General features: G+C 40.4%; 1 protein-coding gene across 1 annotated transcript in view; it reads left to right on the forward strand.

The window, feature by feature from the left end:
* The window catches only part of LOC146000016 (uncharacterized), a 67,208-nt gene that overhangs the window by 9,400 nt on the left and 31,202 nt on the right, over positions 1–26,606 (forward strand). The gene's annotated exons all lie outside the window — the stretch shown is intronic.

Consider the following 26,606-nt stretch of genomic DNA (forward strand, 5'->3'; position numbering starts at 1 on the left):
AATCTTTGAACACAATCATACACATCACATTTCCATAACAATACCAAAAAATCCTTCTGCGACCTCAAAATAATACCGTTTTGTGTACACACACACATGCACGCCTCACCCCCTCGTGACACAACAGGAGCTCCTTCCCAGCCCTGGCCCAAAACCATGGTAACGGTTGAAGTTTTTGCGTGCGATGACGTGTGACCGGCCAAGTGAATGTATCACTTCAATGCGAAGTCACGTGAAATGACAAAACGACAGTGTTGCAGTATGCAGATATTAAACACCAGAACAAGAACAATGTCTAGAGTCGTTTTCACGTTCAGAAGACACAATGGGCTCTTATGGGCAATGCTTTTCTTATGGGAAATACGAGTGCGCTGTTGTGAAATTTCTGGATTTACAAATTTAGCTTAAGTAAAATCGGTGCCTGCAGTTTTGCAGGAAATTTTGTAGAGAATACGATGGTGAACACAAAAAACTGGTAACTTGCTTACATAATTTTAGATAAATTAAAAACGCAAATTTTCTGTGAAAACACAATTTTTACATTGTTTTCATTCCTAACGTTGAAACATGCCGTAAAATTGAAGCATTCATTATTAAAAAAATTGACACTGTTTTTTAATTGTCATAGGTGACGGTGGTACTCAGAATTTATCAATACTTTAAAGCATATTTGCATTAAAAAATATTCAAATAAAGTATGTGGAGATTTTTTATATTCGTGCAGTACAAAATGTCGTCGCTGGCCATTTTTTGTTCTGTAATTCCAAGTAAAAACTTCCAGCAACAAAGTTGTGGAGAAAATAATGAAATTATTTTTTATAACCACTCAAAGGTTCCCAGAAATGTTACTTCCATGCATTTGGAGTTTCTTTTTAACCCGAACCGCGCGCGAAGTAAGGAGACGTTGTCTGGCCATCTTGAGCTGACTCACCGCAGCATTCCGGCTATTCACCACCAAGTTTTCGAGTTGTCATTTTATTTCCATTCAGTAAAAATATGAACTTCATGCAGTTTGTTATAATAGAATTGAAATTACTTAAATTTAATAATTGACAATTATTTCCAATGCTGCTGTTGTGAGCAACATTAGTGCTGTCGCAAATACACGTTGTTTTTGTTTACATTACTGTCGACATTAATACTGAAATGAAGATCACCTTTCAGTTTCCAACGTACACATAAATTCATAGGCACCATATTAACCTTTGAAAGGCTTTCCAACACGTGACAAAATATGGGGCTTCAAGATAGAAATATGACATGCCTTGCTTGAGTCATTCACGGTCTTATCAGTTCACGTGGGCCATAACTCATTTGTTTGTTTGGGTTGCAACTTGAATCTAACCCATGTGCTGGAGTGAGAGATCTGCTTTGGTCTGTTTAGACTTTTTCCCTCTCTCGAAAAAGTGTTTTCAGTTGTGTGAGCTCTCAGTGATTTTTACTTTTTTAAGTGATTTCTGAAGTGTCATATTCGTGCATTACACTCGCGTGTGTAGTGATCGCAGTGGATCATAGTAAAAAGGGTAACTGTAACGTTCACAGTATAATATTAATATTAATAATTACATATAATTATCATTATATATACAAAATATGTAACACCTTCATTGTGAAGGAAGGTCATCATTTCCCGGCGACATGAGCTAGCGCTGTATTGGCAACACTGTGCGGTTTCTCCATAAGCGCCGTTGTGTCTTCTGAACGTGAAAACGACTATAGATGAGGATGTGTACTACAGGCTGTGGAAAAAGAGATACGACAGCCACTAACGCCGTCAAACGGTTGGGCGGGAACTTTACGTCACGTACCATGAAGAAGTAATAGGATCTGAGCTGATTATGTCCTTTGCGATTAGTCCACTCAGAATTAGTTCACTTCATCAAATGATTTACTAAATCTCATCAATTTACATTGTCGAGTTCATTATTTGTGTTATTTTTGGTTTAGGTTCAACATCTTCTCCGAAGAGAAAATTGTGCTCTTTTCTTTGTTTTCCTTGGCCCTGTACATCCAGGGTCAAGGAAGTCGGTAATAAGGTGTATTATATACAGTGTACACCTATAGATTGAATTGTATCTTCTCTAAATATGCTGTATAAAGAAACAAACTGCCGGAGAACTAAGTGAGGTGAGTGTACATTTTTATATTACTATTATAGTGGAACCACAAGCAAAGAAACCTGCGCAGACTCGCGACTCCTGTGCACCGTACTCCAGTGTGGAGGGGAGGGGGAGAGTGGAGCAGCTCTCTTATAGCCCGAGTTGAACGGAAGAGGAGGAAGGTGCGCGGGGACTTTTCGACGAAGGTTCTTTTTCTTGTGGTCGCTCTTCTAAGTAAGGGGAACTGTGATTGGTCATTCATCTATTTTATCACTTCTTCGTCATCTCAATTGACTTAAATGGTCGGAAGAGCAAAGTAAATTTATCAAATATAAATGCAAACACGTACAGTTTAATAAATAACCAAAATAGAATGGAAAATTAGCAGTTTGTATTTTTATTGGTTTGTGTGAATATGTAGGGAAAAACGAGAGAGAATTGTACACCAATGGCAAAAGAAATGGTAGGCGAATTTCCCATCACCATTTTCCTCCAGTTTGTTTTTCCCAATGTGGTGATCACAAATTGAAATAAGTAGAGAACAACATCTTATTTCCACAACAACACAGGATGTAGAACAAAAAGATGAAAATAGCGATGGACAATTTGCCTATTATTATCCATTTATCTCTTCAAGAACAAAAATACATCTAAATTTAGAACCACACTAAAGAACTTGCTAATGTAAGATTTGTTTTATAGAAGATTATTTGTATCACATTTTCCATTAATGGACATTAACTTTAAAACTTTTTCTTATTATTACAAAATACACTACATTACTTCTTAACTTTCTTAAAGTATTGTTATTTTTACTAATTTAATAGATATAACTAGACTATAGATTAATTTCCTCGTATTCAAAATTAGACATTAATATTATTGACATATCCCATATCACAGTGAAACTTATATGTACTGGTATGATCAAGTGAATGGAAATCAGTGAATTAATCTTTGTAGTTGGCTGTACGCCTTTAATTTTGTTTTAAATTAATGTTTCAAGAAAACTATATTTCTGTCCTGAAGGAAAAAGTATTGACGGATTGAAAGTATTCCAGTCAAAATTTATGTCTCTTCACTCTTTACAATCCGTTTAACCCCATTACATGCCTGGCCATGAGTAATTATCCTTAGGAGCGCACAATTCATCCACGTTTCTCCAATTCATATTTCATATGATTGTTAAGGACCACTGCTGCGAGGCTTCATATCGCAAATTATTCACGCTATCTATTGTCACGATTAATACTACTGTTCATTTTCATTAATTTCTACATAATTCCTACATAGGTATGAGGATGAGTTTAAATAAATATACCTTGTATCATCTTAAACTTAACTTCTGACATGCAAATTAATGATACTGTCATTGCTTCAAATGTTCAAGGTATATGTTCAAGTTATGAAATATCAAATTTTTTGCTTATTTGCACGGCATTGTGAGTATGTGAATATATTTTACATTTTATAACAATTAACAGTTTGTCAGAAACATAAGTGGAATGCAAGTATCATCATTTGTTAAAATAAAAACAAACAAACAAACATGGCACAGTGAATTTGTCTTTGCTGTGAAATGTATTTAATCACTTCATCGTTCATCCTCATCGTCGAGCGTGAACTAAAGAAGGGGCGTAAGGGATAACCCTTCCACATAGTATACCCAATTCTCAACCTCACGTCCACGGAATACATCCTGGACTGCATTCTGCAGACTAACGAGGCTCTGGTGTCTGGACCTACGGCCAGTATAATCCTCCTAGGACTGTGTGTGTGTGCAGTCCTGTGTTCTGTCCTTATGTGATGCACACAAAATTTTAGAATCACTCTCACTCACTCTAAACTAAAGAAATATCACAGTGTAAAATAACATAACAACACAACTTAAGCAGCAAAAATACAACTTTTCTGGATCCCGAGCAGTCGGGAAATACCGAAGGGTCATTTTAAAACTGTATTAATTCTTGACGTTTTCTACATTGCAAGTGTCTGGAACTTATCGGAAATTGTTAGTTTTCATTCCAGAAATTCAAAGACAATCACTTAAGATGAGAATGACGTGTAGAATTTGAGATTTTCAGAGCCTCGGGAAATTTCGGAAATTTCCCGACTAGTCGAGAAATTACGAATATTTCACGTCCCGAATGTCGGGATTTCAAAAAAATTACAGTTCCGATCAATAATATTCTGTCCCGCATAACAATAAGTACCCATGGATATTTATTTTCAACTTGTCTGAAGCCACAAAATGTAAATGGGGCATTTCTGTACTCGATTTCGTGTATTCAGTTTCTGGCATGGTTTCTTATCTGCATAGTGCAACACTAGCGCATAGATTTGGAATTCATTTCATGGATAAATTCACCTCTTACCGTCGTTTCGTCATCACGAGTAAACAACGGATTGGCCCAACCTATACTTCTAATAACCTTGCTCCTTCCTGTAAATTTTCCAGTTCCTACGAAATTTCCATTCTGGGAAGACCCCCTCCCCCCCCCCCCCCGAGCGAACTGCGCCAAACTGCAATAAATGAAGCGTGATAAATTATTTTGAATCGAACTATCACCAGCTAGACTACAAATGACAGAATAGCGCTTCAGGTAGTTCTTTTTGAACAGTTTATATTGCATATTTCGCTTTAAAGTGTACAATTCGGTGTTATTCTGAAAAATGACATAATTCGTGTCTTTTCGAGATTCCGGAACACCGAAAATTTGACTTCTTAACCGACCCAAATAAATTTTAAACACTTTGTTTTGCTTTCCTCAACTTTTCGGTGTTATCGTTAAAACGAAAACTTGACGTCCCTGCACATCCTTCTGGATTACTGAAGCCATACACACATTGGCGTACCCATAGTTTTGGCGCGCTACGACGCCAGGTGTCCCGGGTTCGAATTTCAGCCTGGGCATGGGTGTTACTTGTGAATATCATCAATTTCATCCTATCATTACTCATCTTGATCTTCCCGATTAGCCAAAAATGCATAAAAGCGATATAAAACAAACCAAGTGAATCAATCGATCCAAGGGGGAGCAAAAAAACCTTGTTTTCGAGTGGGGTGAAAAACTCTTTTTCCAAGGAGGGGTAAACGCAAAAAACACTTCCCCAGGTAGGGCAAATCTTTATCTTGATTTATTTTAAAAGGGAATAACATGTATTTTATATAGCTGAGCCGATACCACTTTGAAACGATACCGATACCGGTGCCTATCCCCACCGATACCGGTGCCAATCCCCACCGATACTGGTGCCTATCCCCACCGATACTGGTGCCTATCCCCACCGATACCGATACCGATCCCACCGATACCGATACCGGTGCCTATCCCCACCGATACCGATATCGGTGCCTATCCCCACCAAGACCGATACCGGTGCCTATCCCACCGATACCGATACCGGTGCCGATCCCCACCGATACTGATACCGGTGCCGATCCCTACCGATACCGATACCGGTGCCTATCACCACCGATACCGATACCGGTGCCTATCACCACCGATACCGATACCGGTGCCTATCACCACCGATACCGATATCAAACCGATACTTGAAAATTGCAATAATTAAACTTTGTTCAAAATATTGATCCATATTGGTGTGTAAATAATCTTTTCCAATTATATTTGCACATATTTACCAATAAATTTGCTTTAGAATATTCAAGAATTACATCAGAATATTAAAATAGATGTCATGTAATTAAAAATACAGTTTTCCTTGCATAATTTGTGCAAAATAAGAAGTAACTTCGAATTTTGCATAATTTCCAAGATAATTAGACTCCGCAGAAGTGTTCCGCGGCATTTTTGCTGATCCTGCTAAAGACCGCTATGCCGAAAAAGTATCTGGTATCGATCGGTAGGTAAACTCCAACCTATACTTTCCGATATATTGGTATCGGGGTTCAGCTCTAGTATTTTACTTTCCACGTAAAAAAGCACAACGAATAGGATGAAAATTTCCAACGCTCGTTTTACCCCTCCCGCTGATTATGCCCATGCATGGGCATAGCATGACCAACGTTGGAGGAGAATGTCTAGGAAGTAAAGTTAAAACAAGTGTTGGAACTTTATTAGGGAGAGCGTAGCATTGGTCTAGATAAGTCGGTTTGATTTGATTTGACTCTTGTTATTTAGCGTCGCTTTTCTGACACTTTTGGGCTAATCGCGACGATGAGGATGAGTGATGATATGGCGAAATTAATGAAGGGACACGCACCCTTGCTCAGGCCGGGTTTCGAACCAGAGCCCTTCCTGGCGTCAGATATATTATATTTGAAGATACAATGTCTGATACATGAGAAGTTGAGAATATATCACTAAAACTCCATGACACAAGAGTCTCTTTGAGCGCCAATGCCTACCAAACTGGTTATCTTTGTGTGACGCTTGGTCTTCGCATCAACTTCCATCGCCGCTGTTAATTGGCTTTTATAGACCGAAGTGTGCTGCTATTTATGTCAAATACATCCCCAATCGTCGTCATCATGTTGGTCAGAACGAAATATTTGGAGATCCCGTTACGAATCGAACCCAGGACAGCAGGCACCAAAGGGAAGAGCCCTAACCATTCGTTTTCGAGGAAACCGCCGAACATGTAGCACCGACTACAGTAGTGCCGCCGTTCGAACCTGTCCCCAATCACAGCGCAGAACGGCTATTTTGACAAAACCCTGTTTCCCTGCTGGCTGCTTCGAGGAGGAGTGTTTGAAAGATTGCTGTTTGTTGCCCAAAGAGGGGGCAAAGGTAAGTCTAATTGGCTGTTTGACCGCAAGTTCCTTCGTAGGTAAACGCGGCAACAGAGGGTCACTGCCATAAAAGCAAGACTTGTAGCAATAAAGCAGTCATAAACTTCCTTCCCTCCCTTCCTCTTCACTGTAAAATTCTTCCCTGCTAAATTTCTGGGCATAGCACTGAGGCGTGGGGAGTATCCATTCAGTTAATTGTGCTTTGCAGCATGTTAAAGAACGTGGAAGCAATAACTTTCGTCGGAAGGAAGATATAAACGCAAGGGCATTGTCCACGCAGAAAAGCCAAGGTTGGCTAACAACAGATAAGCTACCAAGCGACCAGCGGACGGGGGACTTGTTTGATTACCTAACGCTTGTTCCAGAGGTAAAATGTATTCGTGGAACTTTGCTTGTTGTTGATAAACTGACAAATCGTAACCTTGAGAAAATTGTGCGATCCATTGCTTCATGGCCTGCACTTTTCGAGTATTTCCGCATCGCTTGAGTAACTTTTGCAAACTTCTGTTTCAAGAACAAGCAACGAGCAAGGGAAGGGGGCGGGGCAATTGCTTGCCCTCCTCGCCAATTTACAAATCATTACGAAATGGCAGTCACTTTCGGCGGTGTATAATGGAATTATCATGCACCAACACCTCCCTCGTTCTGGCATGAATATGGTTAAAATATTGTGTTATGTGTGTAAACATTCTCAAGGATTTTCTCGACTTTTACAATATTTAATCTCCATGCGAAAGTGCACAAAATATGCTCATAGCTTGCAGAAGGCTAGTCTCGAAAATCGTAGCCAATGGTCTTTTGCCTTAGCAGGTCATGATTCATTTTTACGACTGTTTAACTTCGATTACATAGTTTGCTTGCGAATTTACAAGCAGTCTCTTGCATATTTACTTAAATTTGTAAATTGAACTTAATATCTTTGCTTTCAGCTGCTGGCGTATGAACGTATTGACACTTCAACAAAAAGTACAAAGGACAATCCTTGGACATACAACGGCGATGCTTCTCTGTCACTTGAACGTAGTCGCAAAGCTTACTTTTCATTGTCCATTCATTAGAGAGTTGTGGGTCCTTCAGGATCTGTAGACCAACGGCTGCACGGGCTAACCCCATCCCTAACATTGTAGGAGGAGTCCTCCACAAAGACCTTGGACCAACCCCTCGCAGAAAGTACGTGGTATATGAAAGAAACGCACACATTCTAAAGATTCTACAGTTTGAATTGCATTGTCAGATTAGAAATGTTAACGAATATAATGTCAGACACGGAGCTAGATTTCCTGCTGGAATGCCCTAGTTGGCGCTGGACTGCTACTAGGGTGGAAAGGATGTTTGCCAGGCTGGCTACCAGACTGATTTTAGCGACTAGATCATGTTCTGATTGCAACTAGTTTCTCTGCTCGTGCTGTGGTAACAACCAATCATAGCGTATCGAACAGGAAAATCGTTATTTGTCTGTGGCTTTCTAGTATTGGCTGTGAGATTTTTTTTTCTTTTTGCTCTATAAAAATAAAGTAGCAAGAATGAGGTGCATTCGTGTTTATTGATATTTAGAAATTTATCCATAGCGATAAGATAGGTACAGTGGGATCCATAAGTATTGCTCAGCAAATTGTCCATGACTATTTTCGTTGGTTTTTATCTTCATCTTACGTATTTTTAAGGATTGTATTTTTACGCATACTGGTTCAGAGGTTGTAAGCAGATTGTTTGGTATTTTGTGTTAGTTCTTGAAGCTCTCATTGCATAAAACAAAGGGAATAAACGTGGTGATGGACAATTTGCTTGATAATACTAATGGATCCCACTGTACACGACAGATGTGATTAGCCGATAATGAAAATCTTTATTAGTTGAACAACATTTTTTTTAAATGAATGAATCCTACGAATCTCATGTATGAATAGATATCCGAGTTCATTATGTAACGACCCTCCGTGGTCATCACATGTAGCTATCCTGCGTGATAGCCATATTCTTTCATATATAATTATTAATGCTTGAGAAATGCCCTGCGAGGCTTACGCTTTTGATTTATCTTTTATCTAATTTTGAGTGCATTGTTGTTAAGCATGAAGCATATATTGTTATGGCACACACGTTTTGGTTAAAGAAAGCATGCTAAATACCCTGCGTGGTTTACGCATTCAGTTATCTTTTGTGTAGTAATTGTTGTTTAATTTGTAACTTGCATTGTTGAATCTCTTTATCTTGTAATTTCTTTAATGTAACGTGTTCAGTTTAGCACACAAGTGTTAAGTTTATATCGCCACATGCTAGTGGTTTTTACAATGCTAAACTTGATATTTTATAATGCACGAGTTGCATCTCGTGAATTGAAGGGAGTTTGCAACGCTGCAGCCGGCTTAGTTCCGATCTTCTCCACCCGCCTCAGTGCTGCCACCAAACAGTATATAAACAAAGCAGCGAGGCCCGGAGCTGAGTCGACTGCCAGATGCCGACTGCGAAAGACCTGGTTCCCAGATCTAGTCTGGAAGTTTTCCCCTACCAGGATCCAATAGCTTCCTTGAGAAGGAAGGAGGAGGATAAGAAAAGCAGATTTCCTACCTACCTGGTCTGCTCCATAAGAGCTTGGTGTGCTAACCTTGGGTCGTGGCGGCCCAAGCCCAAGTCTCCTGGGTGCTTCCAGACCTTCCCTTTGTACCTTGCCGTCTCTTGCTACTGACTGGACATACCAAGGGACCGAACCGTTCCCTTGTCGTAGCTGGATTGACTTTGCGGCGTCCTTTCATACCAACACCTTTGTGAAACCGCGGGCCCTTGGCCCGTCCCTCACTATTGATTGGACGCTTTCGCATGTTGTCCCCAGGCGGCGTGGCATGTGACGACTACCAAGGTTCCTATTGGTTACCTGTACTAGTTGGTCCCCCCTAAATTAGATAAGAATACTAATACTGCCCAGGTACCTCACTGAGGAGGATTTAAGAGCGTATGTGCTAAACAGGTTATTTACATGCGTGTATAAATATAAATAAACTTTTACAAGTTGACCTTTGACCTTTCAATATTAAACCCCGCAAGCCCTGAGATACTTTGAGTCCATGTCTTCGGCTGGCTACAAGTTAGCATATATGGGTACACTTTTGCACCGCTCCGGGGTGTAGTGTGCAGTGCTCCGGCGCGCGGACGTTGCAAAAGTTTTTGGCGCCCAACGTGGGGCCCGATTTGCAAAAACACAGGGCTCGACTTGTAAAACGTGGGGTCAGATTAGTTACGTGGTGAAGCCGTATATGGACTAGAAGTGGCTCACTGGTTGTAGTGCAAGAGTTAGTGACAGTGTTCGTCCATTGAATTCACGAAGGTAGTGAAGTGTTTTCGGTGAAACCATACAGAATTCACGAAGGTAAAGTGTTGTGACATATACGATTGTGACAAAATGGAAAAAGAAACGTCCGGAATGAGTCTACGGAGCAGAGGGAGAAAAACCATGGAAGGTGAGACTGGGTTCGCATGCTGTGATGATTCTGGAGCCGAGATGGAGTCCTTCCAGTGTTTCCAGTGTCTCAAGAATTTCCATTTGAGATGTGAGGGGCAAGAAGAGACCTCAGAGACTGATGCAGAGGCTAGGTGTAAAACATGCTTATCAGCACCCTTGGTAGCGTCCCTGCTTGAACCAAGTCTTCCAAGTAAGACCCAATCAGACCATTGGCTGCTGGAGTGGTTAAGGAAAGATAAAGAGGAGCGTAAGAAAGATGAGGAAGAACTGAGACGTAAAGAAAAGAAAGAGGAAGAAGAGCGTAGACAAGCTGATGAAAAACAAAGAAAAAGGGAAACTGCTCAATTAGAGAAAACTCGAAAGAAAGAGTTGTTAGAGCTGAGACAGGTGGTCGAATCCATGGAGGAGAGGAGACTCCTTGAGAAGGAAGAGGAGACAGCCCGTATTAAAGAGGAGAAAGCAGAAGAAGAAGCTAAAAGGGCAAGAGAGAAAGCAGAAGAAGAAGCTAAAAGGGCAAGAGAGAAAGCAGAAGAAGAAGCTAAAAGGGCAAGAGAGAAAGCAGAAGAAGTAGCTAAAAGGGCAAGAGAGAAAGCAGAAGAAGAAGCTAAAAGGAAAGAAGAGGTACATCAGTTTAGGACTCTGATAAAGTCTCTTGAAGAGAAAAGAGAGGTGGAGAAGCGAGAAGCTGAAGAGAAAAGAGAAAGGGAGTTAGAAGTTCTCCGTGTCCTGGTGGAAAGTCAGGAAGAAAAGAGAAAGAAAGAAAAGGAAGAAGAGGAAGAAAAAAGAAAGAAAGAAAAGGAAGAAGAGGAAGAAAAAAGAAAGAAAGAAAAAGAGGCAGAGAATGAAAGAAGGCAGCTAGAAGCCGAGAAAAGTAGGGAGGAGTTGCGAACGTTTTTCTCTCAGCTTAAGGTTGACCAACGAGAAAGTGTTAGAGAAGAGTTGGAGAAAATCCGGATCTCTTGCCAACAGGAGGTAGTAAGGGTAGTAGAAGAACAACTAGAGCCCTTAGCTGAGTGGCGTGGAGAGATAGAAAGAGAGCATGAACAGATGAAGAGGAATCTAGATACCTGCTTAGAACTGGTCCAGTCTAGAGGGGAAGTTACTAGGAAAGAAACTGAAAGTGACGATCCCGAGAGGGTTAAACATATAGAGGCCTCTGTCGAAGCAATGAGTTCAGTGGTAAAAACCCTTGGGGAAAGGACCGAGCAGATGGAAAAAACTGTACGAGAGCAGGAGGAGGCTGCCGATGCATTGACGCAGAATCTCCGGGAAGAAGTTGTAACAACTGCTGGAGAAAAAGTGAACTCTCTCCGTGAAGAGACCAAGAGACTGGAAGTGTCCCTTCGAAGAGAGATCCATGAACAAACTGGAACTATAATTAGAAGAGTAGGTGAGCTGCAGGATAAGTTTCAAAGACTGCAGTTGCAAACCGAAGCCACTTCAGATGTACTCCCGGATTCTATTGAACGGGGTGGAAGCTTAAACCCGGAAGCGGTCACCTTTGAACCTCCTAGAGTAGTGCAAAGTCCCTACTGCGTCGAAAGAACAGTTCGAACAGATAGAGGCAAGCGACCTAGAGAGGGAGACAGTTCTGATGGATCTCCTCCTCGACGTAGAGCCGATTTCAAGATGCCTAGGATGGCTGATATCGCCCACATACCAAAATTCAAAGGCGATATCGAGGCCCAATCGGCAGAGAAGTACCTTAGAGAGCTCAATGTCAGTTTCGAGCTTATGCAGATACCTGAGCACTATAGACTTGAGTTACTTCCTAGAGTATTTGCAGGCAAGGCGGAACATTGGCTGGCGGGAAACATAGATAGTTTTGTCAACTATGCCGACTTTTGCCTAAGATTTAAGGAGGAGTTTGCCTCTGAGAAAGCCAAACAAAGACAGTTAACTGCCGTAAGAAATCGACGATATTTTCGCCCAGTCCACGAGAATATGGAGAGCTTCGCTTGGAGCATCTACGCTGCCTATCGAAACTTGAGTGACAATTTCAGCGAAAGTGAAGTGCTGAATCTAATAATAGGACAGCTGCCGTATCGTATCCGGAACCTCTGCCTTGCGCATGCTCCAAGATCAGTTGATGAATTGACCAGTTTTCTCAAGGACTTCGACATCTATGACGATCCCGATGCCTGGAGAAATAAGGAAGACCCCAAGAGTAAAGAGTCTGGAATCAATAATAAGAGCTTCAAAGTCCGCAACATCGAGACCAGAACCAGCGGTAGAGAAAGGAATGCTGCGAGGACTCCAAAGTTTTATAGAAGACAAGGCTGGAGAGGAGCGGACCGCAGCCAACAGGATGGTCAGAGGAACTTTAATCGACCTTATCCAGAAAGAGGTCGAAGCTTCCCTGATATAAGGAATTATCAGGATGGGAGTTCCCCTAGACGATACTCACCTCGGGGTGCAGAACAGACTAGAAGGCAGTCACCAACCAGAGAAGACTTGACCTCTGAGCAGGAGGAAGCCCTAGAGACAACCCGGGACTTCCTGCATAACCAAAGGTCACAGTCTAGTCAAACAAACTAGAGCCTTGTCTAGGTGCTTCGTTCCCATTTAGGCAAGGGGCCTCGGAGGAGCGACCACTAAGATCTATCCAGGAACTAAAAGTAAATTTTCAATTGTCCGAAACAGAGGAAATAAATTTGCAAAGTGATCTGAAATCTGCACGAGCCTCTAAGACCAGTTACAAATCACCAGCAGTGTCTGCAAAATTAATGGAAATACCGATAAACTGTATAATTGATACCGGAAGCGAATGTTCAATTCTAAGTCATAATGTCTGGACTAAACTAAAGGATCAAATACCAGGCATTCAGGTACAAAAGGTTCCAGAAATAAGATTAGTTGATTTCTCTGGTACCCACAGAAAGCGAGTTTTTGGAAGTAGGCGAGTAGAGCTACAAATAGGTGGAATGACTTTCAGTACTGAAGTATTTATATTGAAGGGATTTAGTACGGATCTTCTTTTGGGCATGCCATTTTTGAGGCAGCACGAGGCAGAGATAAATTTCAGGAAAAACTCTGTAAAGTTGAATTTCGGGAAAACTCCTGAACATGAGGAAGGGAATCCACTGGATATTGAACTTGTGAGGTATATCCAAAATGTCCAAGAGAGAGACAAGAAATGGATGTATAAACCCACGGACCTCAGGGAGAAGGTCGACACAGTAGATATTCTAAAAGATTCCCAGAAGCAGGAGTTGTTAAACGTGCTGATTCAATTTTTGGAAGTATTCTCAGAGAAGCCCGGAACAATGGAAAGTGCAGAGTGTGAAATCCTTCTGAAGAGTAATGAGCCAGTTCATCGTGCGCCGTATCCAGTACCGCTTTCAAAAAGGGCAGCTCTAGAGGAAGAGCTCAGCTTATGGAAGACCTGGAACATTATTCAACCATCTGTATCACCATACCTGAATCCATTGCTAGTCGTGGACAAACCTGATGGAAGTGTGAGACCATGCCTGGATTTTAGACAATTGAATGCATTGATGATAGTTCCCAAAAGTTCGGTTCCACCCATTGATGAATCCTTACAGAAGTTTAAACAAGCGCGGTATTTCACGAGTTTGGACCTGGCCTCAGGCTATTTGCAAATTCCTTTGAAGCCAGAATGCCGAAGGTATACTGCGTTTTCATACAAAGGTCGGCAATACGAATTTTTGAAGATGCCGTATGGTTTATCTAACGCTGTATCTACTTTCGTATCTGTCATGCATCAAGTTTTTGGCCCTGAAACGGAAAATTATTTGACAGTTTACATAGATGATCTTCTAATCTTTGATGCGGATTTCAGCAACCACCTTCAACACATAAAAGCAGTATTACTCAGACTAGAAGAAGTAGGACTAAAAGTAAAACTTCGAAAGTGCAATTTTGTAAAGAGTGAACTAGTGTATTTAGGACATGTGATCTCGGGTGACCAGATAAAAATAGACCCGAAAAAGAATGAAGCCATCTTGAATTTTCCCTTGCCAAAGAACAAGAAAGATATTCGGAAGTTTTTAGGACTAGCCAATTGGAGGCGAAAATTTATAAAGGATTTTTCGGCTAAAACAGAACCTTTGCTGAAATTGCTTTCCAAAAGTGCTAAGTGGACTTGGAGTACTTTTCAACAATCAGCTTTCGACCTGCTCAAGCAAGAATTAGTAACCGCTCCTGCTCTAGCTCAGCCTGATTTAAATCAAGAGTTTTGCATACAGTGCGATGCTTCCACAAAAGGATTAGGCTGTGTCCTTTTCCAAGAACTAGATGAAGAAAAGGTTGTAATCCAGTATGCGAGCAGAAAACTGAAGAATAATGAAGTGCATTACTCCATCCATGAGCTGGAATGCCTAGCCATACTTTTTGGTGTAAGTAAATTCGAAATTTATCTCCGAGGAAGACATTTCAAGATATATACAGATCACCGGGGATTGGTCTGGCTCCAAAATTCTAGAAATTGGAACTGTCGCCTCACTAGATGGTCTCTCAAATTACAATCTTACTCATTCGAAATTATCTATATACAGGGAAAGGAAAACGTAGTGCCAGATGTACTCAGTCGTTATCCTGCAGAAGTCAGTGAGGAAGATGAAGAACCAAAATTTTTCCATGTTAATTACATTTGGCAGGAAAGAGGAGAAGTAGACAATGTCGAGAATTGGGTGCAAGCTCAAGAGCATGATTCTTTCTGCCTTTCCATCTTGGAAGTACTGAGACAGAAGGAAGATGAAGACTCCCCTGCTGAGTCCAAGATGAGAAGGTTGTATCAGTTGTACGGAAATCTCCTGTTTAGAAAAACTACGGGCGACGAAGTCTCCTGGAAATTGTGTGTTCCTGAGAAATTAAAAGATAAGGTTTTACGAGAGAACCATGATGAGTTAGGACATTTTGGCATGGCTAAGACTTTGAAAAGAGTGAAGAACAGATATTTTTGGCCTAAATTAAAACAAGACGTAGCCAGACATGTTAGAGATTGCCTGACCTGTGCGAAGACAAAGATGGATAAACTTGGGATCATCAAAGACAAATTACACATTAACCAGAAAGACCCGCATGAACTTTTGTCCATCGACCTAATTGGAAAGTTACCTATGTCTTTGGGTTATCAATACGTCTTCATCTTGGTTGATGTAGGAACGAAGTTTGTCTCTGTCTATCCCCTGAGGCGAGGCACGGCCAGAGAGATCATTAATGTGATGGAGAAAGGATATTTTACCCACTTTCCTAAAGTCAGAGCCATTCTATCAGACAGAGGAACGCAGTTCACATCAGGCTTGTGGAAGGAATATCTGGATAAAAAGGAAATAAAGTATTATTTCACCACCGCTTATCATCCTAGCAGCAATACCATCGAACGGATGAATCAGGAAATAGTAAGATTACTCCGGCTATTCTGTCATCGAGAGCACCAGTCCTGGTCAAAATACTTAACCGAAATATCTTGGCTTCTAAACAACTCTGTTTCCGACACGACCGGTTACGCTCCCTCCGAGTTATTCTTTAACAGGCCTGTGCCTAATGAAGTTTTGGACCACTTCAATTGGCCCATGAATGAAGCAGATTCCCAAATATCTAATTGGAATCAGAAACTATTCATGGCAAGGACTAGGGAAAGCACCAAAAGCAAGAAAAGAAGAATTAGGGTAAAAAGAAACGCTCTTCAATTAGAAGAAGGTGACTTGGTTCTTGTCAGGAATCACAAGTTAAGTTCCCGAAAGAATAGGACTATCGCCAAATTGTTTGAGGTATACATTGGCCCCTATGTCGCCTCGGATGTTCGAAGCAACACTGCCCTGCTGTTGAACCCGACGACCAAGAACCCAGTCGACCGAGTGAATTTTGACAACCTTCGTCTCTTCAGGTGTTCCCCCGAACGGAGAAGACAAATAGTGAATGAAGAAAAGACTTAGTGATTGAAGAGTAAAAGAGATATAGACTCTGGTTTACCAAAAAAATTTTCTGAAAAATTAAACTTTTTAATTTTCCTCAAAATTTTTTGCCCGAGAGAGGGGCATATGTAACGACCCTCCGTGGTCATCACATGTAGCTATCCTGCGTGATAGCCATATTCTTTCATATATAATTATTAATGCTTGAGAAATGCCCTGCGAGGCTTACGCTTTTGATTTATCTTTTATCTAATTTTGAGTGCATTGTTGTTAAGCATGAAGCATATATTGTTATGGCACACACGTTTTGGTTAAAGAAAGCATGCTAAATACCCTGCGTGGTTTACGCATTCAGTTATCTTTTGTGTAGTAATTGTTGTTTAATTTGTAACTTGCATTGTTGAATCTCTTTATCTTGTAATTTCTTTAATGTAACGTGTTCAGTTTAGCACACAAGTGTTAAGTTTATATCGCCACATGCTAGTGGTTTTTACAATGCTAAACTTGATATTTTATAATGCACGAGTTGCATCTCGTGAATTGAAGGGAGTTTGCAACGCTGCAGCCGGCTTAGTTCCGATCTTCTCCACCCGCCTCAGTGCTGCCACCAAACAGTATATAAACAAAGCAGCGAGGCCCGGAGCTGAGTCGACTGCCAGATGCCGACTGCGAAAGACCTGGTTCCCAGATCTAGTCTGGAAGTTTTCCCCTACCAGGATCCAATAGCTTCCTTGAGAAGGAAGGAGGAGGATAAGAAAAGCAGATTTCCTACCTACCTGGTCTGCTCCATAAGAGCTTGGTGTGCTAACCTTGGGTCGTGGCGGCCCAAGCCCAAGTCTCCTGGGTGCTTCCAGACCTTCCCTTTGTACCTTGCCGTCTCTTGCTACTGACTGGACATACCAAGGGACCGAACCGTTCCCTTGTCGTAGCTGGATTGACTTTGCGGCGTCCTTTCATACCAACACCTTTGTGAAACCGCGGGCCCTTGGCCCGTCCCTCACTATTGATTGGACGCTTTCGCATGTTGTCCCCAGGCGGCGTGGCATGTGACGACTACCAAGGTTCCTATTGGTTACCTGTACTAGTTGGTCCCCCCTAAATTAGATAAGAATACTAATACTGCCCAGGTACCTCACTGAGGAGGATTTAAGAGCGTATGTGCTAAACAGGTTATTTACATGCGTGTATAAATATAAATAAACTTTTACAAGTTGACCTTTGACCTTTCAATATTAAACCCCGCAAGCCCTGAGATACTTTGAGTCCATGTCTTCGGCTGGCTACAAGTTAGCATATATGGGTACACTTTTGCACCGCTCCGGGGTGTAGTGTGCAGTGCTCCGGCGCGCGGACGTTGCAATTAAAAGCATGTTGAGTACACCTTGATTTACCATTAATGTTTTTGTACCAATTCCTAGCCCATATTTTTTCTTTTTCTTCTTATTTTGGCAATTGTAAGGAAAACAGCAGCAGTATCTATTCTCCTGCGATGTTCTTCTTCAAGTCGCTCGTCCATTTTTTAGCTTGTCTACTCTGTGCGAGCAAAAGTCGACCAACAAGTACGGTAAAGAGTAGATCGTGTGAGGCGAAAACTAGCAGACGAAAAGAACCACTCCATTAGTCCAAGTCCAAGCAACGAATCTAGCCTCGTGTGATTCAGTCTTTACTTATGACGAGCTACTTGTAGGTAAATTAGTCCACTCGAGGACAAGAGCACAGACTACTAAGAAAGGCAATTACTGATTGACGTGTTCAAGTGCTGTGTATTCTGTGAACTCTGATTAGGGCTTGAAAATAGCCACTGCGCACAGGGACCTGTTCCCCAGGATCCGTGTCTTCGTTACGCAATGAGATAACAAACGCTCGGGTTACGGTAAGTTCGAAATGACCACGACAAGAATTCAGGAAGAAAATAGCGTCCTTCAATTACGATTGTTACATAATTTTGCATGATAACTTGGTTCACTTCCTTCTTTCGAGTCTAATTTCCTCGGTTGTGTTCTTTTTGGTTTTCGGAGAAAGATTTCCGTGTTTGCTTGGCCTGGTTGGAAGGAAATACTGTAGTGGACAAGTGTTCCGAAATTACGATGGCTATCGTTTATAGGCCAAGAGTTATCACATTGTAAAATGCGCAAAAATAACGCAGAGAGTAGGGTTTTAATGATTCGAAACAGCAGAAGCAAAACACTCGTTCTGGCGAGGAAAGTGAATTCAGGATTTTTACAGTTGGCCGTAAAGATAGATAGATCATAGGCGTGCGCACCGGGGGGGGGGGGGGCAGAGAGGGAACAGTTACCTCTCCTAATACTCTGACTTAGAGATTTTGTGTAGTTAAATCTTATTGCCGTTATTAAACAATATTATTCTCTTAAGAAATAAAGTATTTTCAAACGTACGAAAGTTCCAAGCAACTAGGGCGGGTTTATTTCCAATGTAAGTGGACTATCTCACTTTATTCTCCAGCAAATTACTTGTTATTAAGACTCATGCATTTTATTTGTTAGCCTAGCTATGTGGCCACTGAATAAATTGGTCATACATTGGAAATGAATGATTGGAAATGAATGATTGAATCTGCTGTACGATATCATGTTTTTATGTAAATTGGTCTGAACCACAGAGAAGGAAAATAATGGGGGGAGGGGAACAGAAATCTTTTGTGCCACGGAAGCTGGAATTCTTATAAAACAGTGATTTTCGGTGGGTCCGGATGCACACTATATACGCCCCCTATTTAGTACCCAGCAATACAATAAAACAGTGATATGGAATGAGGTTTTTCTTCCTCCGACCAAACTTTCATCAAGGCTTTTGCCACCCCCTCCCCCTTAATCAGACGGACTGCCCACTACTATGAGATAGATATATTTAAAAAAAGAAGAAGTAGAAGATTTTGTTTACATCGGGAATGAACTTGCGTTTCGTTGGTGTTTTTGTTCGTTTGTTGATTTTCGTGTACGTAACTGTATCATGACCACATTATGTTGCGTGTGCCTGGATTCGTTCTCTCACGAATACTTGGGCTAATACGTATTAACAACAACCAGTGCTTTTTAACTGGAAACGAAGCCGGCCCCCGTGGCGGAGTGGTTAGCACATCGCGCTACGACGCCAGGGGTCCCGCGTTCGAATCCCAGACTGGGCATGGATGTTTGTGAGAGTCCATTCATCAATTTCATCATATAATCACTCATTCCCATCTTCGCAAATTAGCCAAAAGTGGCACAAAAGCGAAGTAAAGTAAATCAAATCAAATCAAATTACTGGAAACAAAGGTTTCGGCACTCTTCAAATTATTTTTTTTTATTTTGTTCTTCATAAAAAGTACCGTCAGAAAAAACGCACTGCTAATAACATTATTATGGTGAAGATAAACTATCGTATAGTGGTATCCATGAGTATTACCGTGCAAATTGTCCATGACTATTTTCATTAATTTTTCTCTAGCATCCTGTGTGTTTTTAAGCGATGGATTTTTGTGTATGCTGGTGCAGAAGTTGTCAACATCTTGTTTTGAGCGTTCTTTGAATTCCTAAAGCTCTTATTGGGACAAATAAAGTGCAGGAACATGGTGATGGACAATTTGCACTGTAATACTCATGGATCCCACTGTACCGTACATGTTATAGATGCAAGCAAGAATTAATTTATGATTTATATTTTACGAAAAAAAATACATGATAATTGTCTCTTGCATAACAAATGTTTGCGATAAAAATGAAATCCTGGAACTGTATACGAAATTGTATTTTTAAAAAATATAAATAGACTGCGGAATCTTGTAAATGTACTGTAAATAGTGTATGTTGCTATTGGTGTTGTTATGATGCAATTTGAATTCACATCTAATGGGCCACAACACTTAAAAATATGAAAAACTGGAAGAAAAAAATCCGGTCACTGTTGGCATTACATTTTAAGTAAAAACGGTCGATTATTTATTGATTAATTTGGTTTATTTTACCTCACTTTTATGCCACTTTTGGCCAATCGCGAGGATGAGAGAGAATGAGTGATGGTATGATGAAATTAATGAAGAGACACTCACAAAGAATTCGCATGCCCAGACCTGGATTCGAACTACCCAAAAATCGGTCGAGGTTTTTCAAAATGGTGGACGAAAACTACTTTCCTTACGATACGTGCACACGAAATTATGTAAATTTGGAGATATTGAGATGATTTTTTTATAACAGGTTGGTAGAGTGGGATGCATAAGTATTACCAAACAAATTATCCATCATTTAGTTTATTCTCTTTCTCATCTCTGCAGTTGAGTTCACCTGATTAGCGCGTTTCAAGATGGCTGACATTAAACCTACTGTAAGCAAATTATCGAAAATACACTTCATGTGGTTGATGCGCGGAAGCGAAGTTTGCACAATAGGATAGGGACGGTGTGAACTTGAGAAAGCGGTGAGAACTATGTGTGATATTAAGGAGATGGGTGTCAGGAATTAAATTATAGAATTAAAGAGAAGAGTGGTTTCAAAACGTTCTGGAATCCATAGCATTACAAGATCATGTCACTGTGAACTGATAACCATCACTTCAAAAAGACTCTATCCTGAATGCTCAGCAATACGTTTAACTCTTGTGCATATGTAGGTTGCTAACACGCAAGGGGTACAGTGTCATCCAAACTAGTTTAAAGTAAAAAAAACAACACCAAAATCTTTCGTGTTTGATGTGTTTAAAGCGACTCGGAACTTCCAGACAGAATCAAAGTAGCCATGTGTTTGTTCTGGCCAGGGAAATAGGCGTTTCCGAGCAGATAGATCAAATAAAGCTGAATATGAACGGAGCCGTGTTTTCAAAGTACACACCGCGGCACGTGGGGGCAATGAAATGTTTATTTTTTTTCTCAGCAGACACTTTTTTCAGGACATTTACTTTTTCTCCCACGTTCCTCCCCTTCGCCTGTGCTCCAGTTCTCATGCTGAGTCAAGGCCAGAAAGAAGAGGAACAGGAGCTTCCTGAAAGCAGTGGAAATCTTTCCGAGATGATCTTTGCGAGGGCGGTGGGAATAAGAATAAACGAAGACCCAAAATGCCTTTGACCTTTATTCCAGATAAAAATAATAATATTAAAAAAAAATTGTATGAATGATTGCGAAATATATATGGGGAGAGCGTCAAAGAATAGGCTATTCATGTCCTTTGCATAGAAGAACACCTGTAGCACCAAACTTTCTGAAACCTCGGAAAATAAGCCAACTACAGGCTTCACCGTAACTTAACCTAGCAACACTAGCGCCAGAGTTTCAAATGCGGTGGTGGGTCTATATGCATAGGCGTAACTTGGCGGGGACAAGAGGAGCACTTGCCCTCCCAAAGTTTCAGGTTTATTAAATTATATAAGTTAACGTTGAAGACTTTTCTCCGCCGTAAAAAAAAAAATGTGCAAGAGAAAGCAACATGGTTGATTGTTGTGCTGTTTCTGTGAAATTTTCTATTTGTTGGTTACAATGATATTCATGTTCAATTTATTACAAACTAAGAATAGTAGCTTTCCTGGCGACGTGAACAAGTGTTCTCGGTTTACCAGGCAGGTTAAATCTGTGTAACTTCCATTTAGAGTGCCTCCCCGATGGTGCAGTGATAATGTTGTCGCTTTGTAATCAATGATAGAGGGAGATTATTTCTGTAACATTTTTCGCTGTTATGCATTTGAAGCATCGGAACGAGTCACAACTCTCGAAGCAGCCAATTAACCAAGCTAGCCGCTGACGTCAACTCAGCCCAGAACCTATCGCTAAGCCCCTTGCTCAGGTTCTAGACGCCCACTAGGCTCGCTAGACAGACTCGCGCAGTCCTGGAGATGTTTCGAAAGTAATTCGACTATACCCAATGGCGGCACATAGTGGTCCGGATCCCCCTTTAAACTGTAGTTCCCAGTTAAGGCCCCGATTAAGGAAAACTTCGATCGTATGCACTGCTCTCATCATCAAGAAAAGTTGACTGGAGGCCAAGTGTAATACCGACTTAACCTGGCTTGCAAACCCACGAACACTTATTTGAAAATTTTGGAATTGGAATCAAACTTATGTGCTACTTAGGTTGATAAATCCGAAGTCTTGCAAAACCTATAGGAAATGTTTGTATCGTTCGGTTCTTCTTTCGACCCACATTTCGCCGATCCTTCCCGTGACCTTGAGAGGAATTAGATGCTTGTAACATCCAACCCTTTTCGACATATCCTACCCAAGGAAGTTATATGACCTTGCCTCTGAAAGCAATGTGGGTCACTATGCTTCAGTGTCTTTCATTGCACGGGTGCTAACAAACCTCAACTTCCCACAAAAGGAAACTACATATAAATACGTCACGCTTGTTTTGTTCTTTTAATGAAATACCGCGGTGAAAAGGTTTTCTGTAGATCCAAAGTTGAGTTTTCCTTCCGTTTGGTGAAAGAAAAATTGGCGTGCCTACAGCAACAGACAATGTACGGATGTGTTCTTTTGGAATTAATTGTTGCCGACGTGAAAAGCGCTCATCTGCATATGAATGTCATCTGCTTCTTTATTGAACCTTTCGTACGTCACCCTGAATGTGTTCACTGACGCAACACTGCAGAACAAGTTTTAGAAATTTAGAGTTATGTGTTCAGGTGGGGTAAATTGACTGACAGGTTCTGTAGTGAATTTGGAACAAGGGCACTACGAGGTAGCACATAGTGCTTATAATGTTTTTTGATATGTAGTGCACTTAAAAGTGTTTTACCCCAAGGTTGAAAAAACTATTTAAATTATTAATTTAGTCCGTCGTTTGATTATGAAATTCCTCCTGTAGACGAAAGTTAACATAATAATGACACCTGAGAGGAATAATAAAAATGGGCCTCATTTTATATTTGTTCTGGTTTGTTACAATAAAACTTTCTGTTGAGATTTATTTTGCAACAGGTACTTGATTAAAATGTTAGGATTGGTTCATGGTACCAATGATGTGTTGTTTGTTCTCTCTCTTGCACATTATCCCTAAACAGACGTTCTCATTGTCGGAACAGTCTTACCTTCCACAAATCTGCAACTTGATAGTATATAGCAATGCAAATGATTGAATAATAAATGAGGCTTGCTAACTATTTCCTATGTTTGTAGAGAGGTCTGTTACTTTATATTTAATGAGCTCCTCATTAATAAACATGAATACATAGATGGATGCACAAACACATGTAATAAAACGTAACAATTATTTTATAGATAGATCTCCAAACATCTAAAATTTGTAAAATCAAATGACTCAAGAGGACTTACAGTTTAAAGTGGGATCCGAACCACTTGTGCCTCCACCGGGTATCGAACCCCGGATCCTTTGATTACAAGGCGGCGACGTTACCACTACGCCATCGGGGAGGCCTAGGGGTTGGATTTAGATCGTTAGATCGGATAGATATTTTAATTGGTTTAATCAATTTGATCACTGTAGTTAATAACTAAGTTCTAGCCATCTTTTTAATTAACATAAAGCAAGGATTACATGTTACGAAACGTACGAGTTAAAGATAAAATTTCAAGGGAAAAAACAGCCTTGAAAGTCCAAGAGCAGGGACCGAAAATAAGCTTGGCTATTCCTACTTTAGTCACTTCCAACTTAAAATTATAAAGCAACAGGGAATAAACTGTTGTTTCTGTGTGTGTGTGTGAGAGAGAGAGAGTGACAGAGAGCGAGAGAGGCGGGGAGGGAGTATATTTCTTAATTTCAAGCAGCAACTAGACCTAGATTACGAACCGGGCATTTTTTGTGTTTACACTAAAATCGGCAGCAATCTAAAAAGAAATCCTTTCCGAAGTTTGATTCTATTCTTAGAGAACGAAATGAAACCCATCTCTTTTACGATGTCAACATTGCGGAGCATGAATTACAAATCCCCGCTTTGGAGGACCCCGTGGCCTACTTGGGATCACACATGTTCTGCTGCTTCGGGGTGAGGAAATGGGCACAGGGAAGCTTTCTATCGATTCAGAATAAACTATGAGACGATGGGTTTGAAAGGAACCTTCATAACCGCAGTCCATTTCGGTACAAGACCATGACGCCCGAGAGATAAACACCAAATGCTTGGGTCCCATTTACCGATGGTGGGGTCGACAGCAGTGGGGACAGATCAGTTTCACAGAAATTCCCGCAGCAAATATGAAAATTCCCCATAAATAAATAAAAAGAAAAAAACTCGCGTTACATACAACTCGTGACAAATAACTCACAAAAGATATACAGACATAAATAGTATTAATAAGACAAACTTCGTAGTTATTATTTGAGATATTAAAGAAGCGAAGTAAAATAAAGCAAATCAATCAATCAGAACTCTAATTCTACATGCACAAACGGCTGCTTACACGTGAACCATATTTAGTTCAGAAATATAATGTAAATTATAGAATATTATAGCCTATTACAGAAAACACTCCCGTTTCTGTTGACTTTATATTGCATAGTGACGGACCTTAAATTTTCACAATCACGATAACACCTAACAAAATTATGAATATTCAGAGAAAGCGGTTATAAGCGTACACAACTAAACACATTTTTATGCATAGTAAATGAAGAAAAAGTGTAAATTTGTTATTTTACCCGATGTTTAATCTGTAGCGCGATTTTACCATTTTTTACTCGCATGTACCAAGAAATACCAGGCCAGGACAGAAATTTCTGATACTTGTCTCATTTTTTAATACATATAATTACGCTTCCCAAATATTTGGGCAGTATCACTTTCTCATTATTTCTTTAAAAAATGAAATGTTATTCACAATGCAAGGAATTTTTCGAAGCACTTGTAAATGTCTCCAATGATTGACTCATATTATTTTGACATATAGGTACAAGTCTTTTAGTTAATGGTTTACAATTAAAATATGTTTGTGAATGTAATTTTGGAATTTTCAGTCAGATACCTGTACTTGCTCATAGCCATTAATCTTGCTAAGGAAGGACAAAACGTTTCTCGCTATATGTTATGTTAGTCATATAAATCAAGTTTTATGTAACTCAAAGGTTCTATTGATTTAAAATAGTCTCAAGGCTACCTACATATGTTGATTAACTTAGAAATTCTATCACTCAAGTTCGTATCGGGTACATGTGGCTAAGAATAGGCATGAAGAAAATTTGTTTTTGTATAAATAAAATTTTAAATAATTTTTTTTTGAAAATGCGAAAAGAGAAAAATACCACCGAAAAATATAGGTCCCTATTCCTAGCAGAAGCCGGCCCCCGTGGCGGAGTGGTTAGCACATTGCGCTACGACGCCAGGAGTCGCGGGTTCTAATCTCGACCTGGGCATGGATGTTTGTGAGTGTCTATCCATTGATTGAATTGGTGTTTTTAAGTCCACTTTGTGCACAGTAAGGCTAATTGGGACTGGGCCTACAGTTTAAAGTGGGATCCGAACCACTATGTGCCTCCACCGGGTATCGAACCCGGGACCCCTTTGATTAGGAGGAGGAGGCCTGTGTTCAATTATCAATTTCATCGTATCATCACTCATCCCCATCTTCGCAAATTAGCCAAGAGTGGCCCAAAAAGCGAAGTAAAATAAAGCAAATCAATGCTAGCAGAAGTACGTACATCGCGCTACGACGCTGAGGATCCCGGGTTCGAATCCCGGCCTGGGCATGGGTGTTTGTGATTGTCCATTCATCATTTTTACTTATCTCCATCTTCGCGATTAGCCAAACGAAACAAAAGTGGCAGAAAAGCGATGTAAAATAAACCAAAATCAATCAATCAATCAATCAAACCAATATCAACTCCTAACAGAAGTCTATATTATTTCACACATAATGAAGAGATTTTCGTTCGAAGCGGCAAAGGGAAATCATATTATCTTGGCTGTGTTCCCAGGAGAACTGAATTCTTTACTCATTTTAACGTAGCAAGTGGTTTCTGTCTACAAATGTATGAAAGAAAAGCAGACTCAATGGCAATTGGTGTACTACATTGAAAACTTCCATTCATTTTGATTTGCTTGATTTGGTTTGATTTGCTTTTTGTCTAATCGCGCGATGAGGGTGAGTGATGATGTGTTAAAATGACTGTAGGGACACTCACAAAGAACGCTCAGGCCAAACTTCGAACCCTGGACCCCTTGTGTTGCTATAAAAGTGTTAATACACTATTTTCCATTACCTAACACAGAATTTAATAGGAGAAATTGTCATATAGAAGGAGCGGTTTATCAACACCCCCCAAACGTTTTCAGAAAAGCCAAATGTATGGTAATTTAATGATAAATTTACGCCTATGCCCCCATAAAATTATCTTACACCCTTATCATTGTACTACTATTTCATTATTATTATTATTATTACTATTATTATTACTACTACTACTATCAGCAGCAGCAGCACACAAGAACCCTGACCAAATTATAATTGTAGATACATGCTTCAGCACAAGAAGAAC

This window comes from Lepisma saccharinum, chromosome 16, assembly GCF_977018435.1.
Source record: "Lepisma saccharinum chromosome 16, izLepSacc3.1, whole genome shotgun sequence".
NCBI lineage: Eukaryota > Metazoa > Arthropoda > Insecta > Zygentoma > Lepismatidae > Lepisma > Lepisma saccharinum.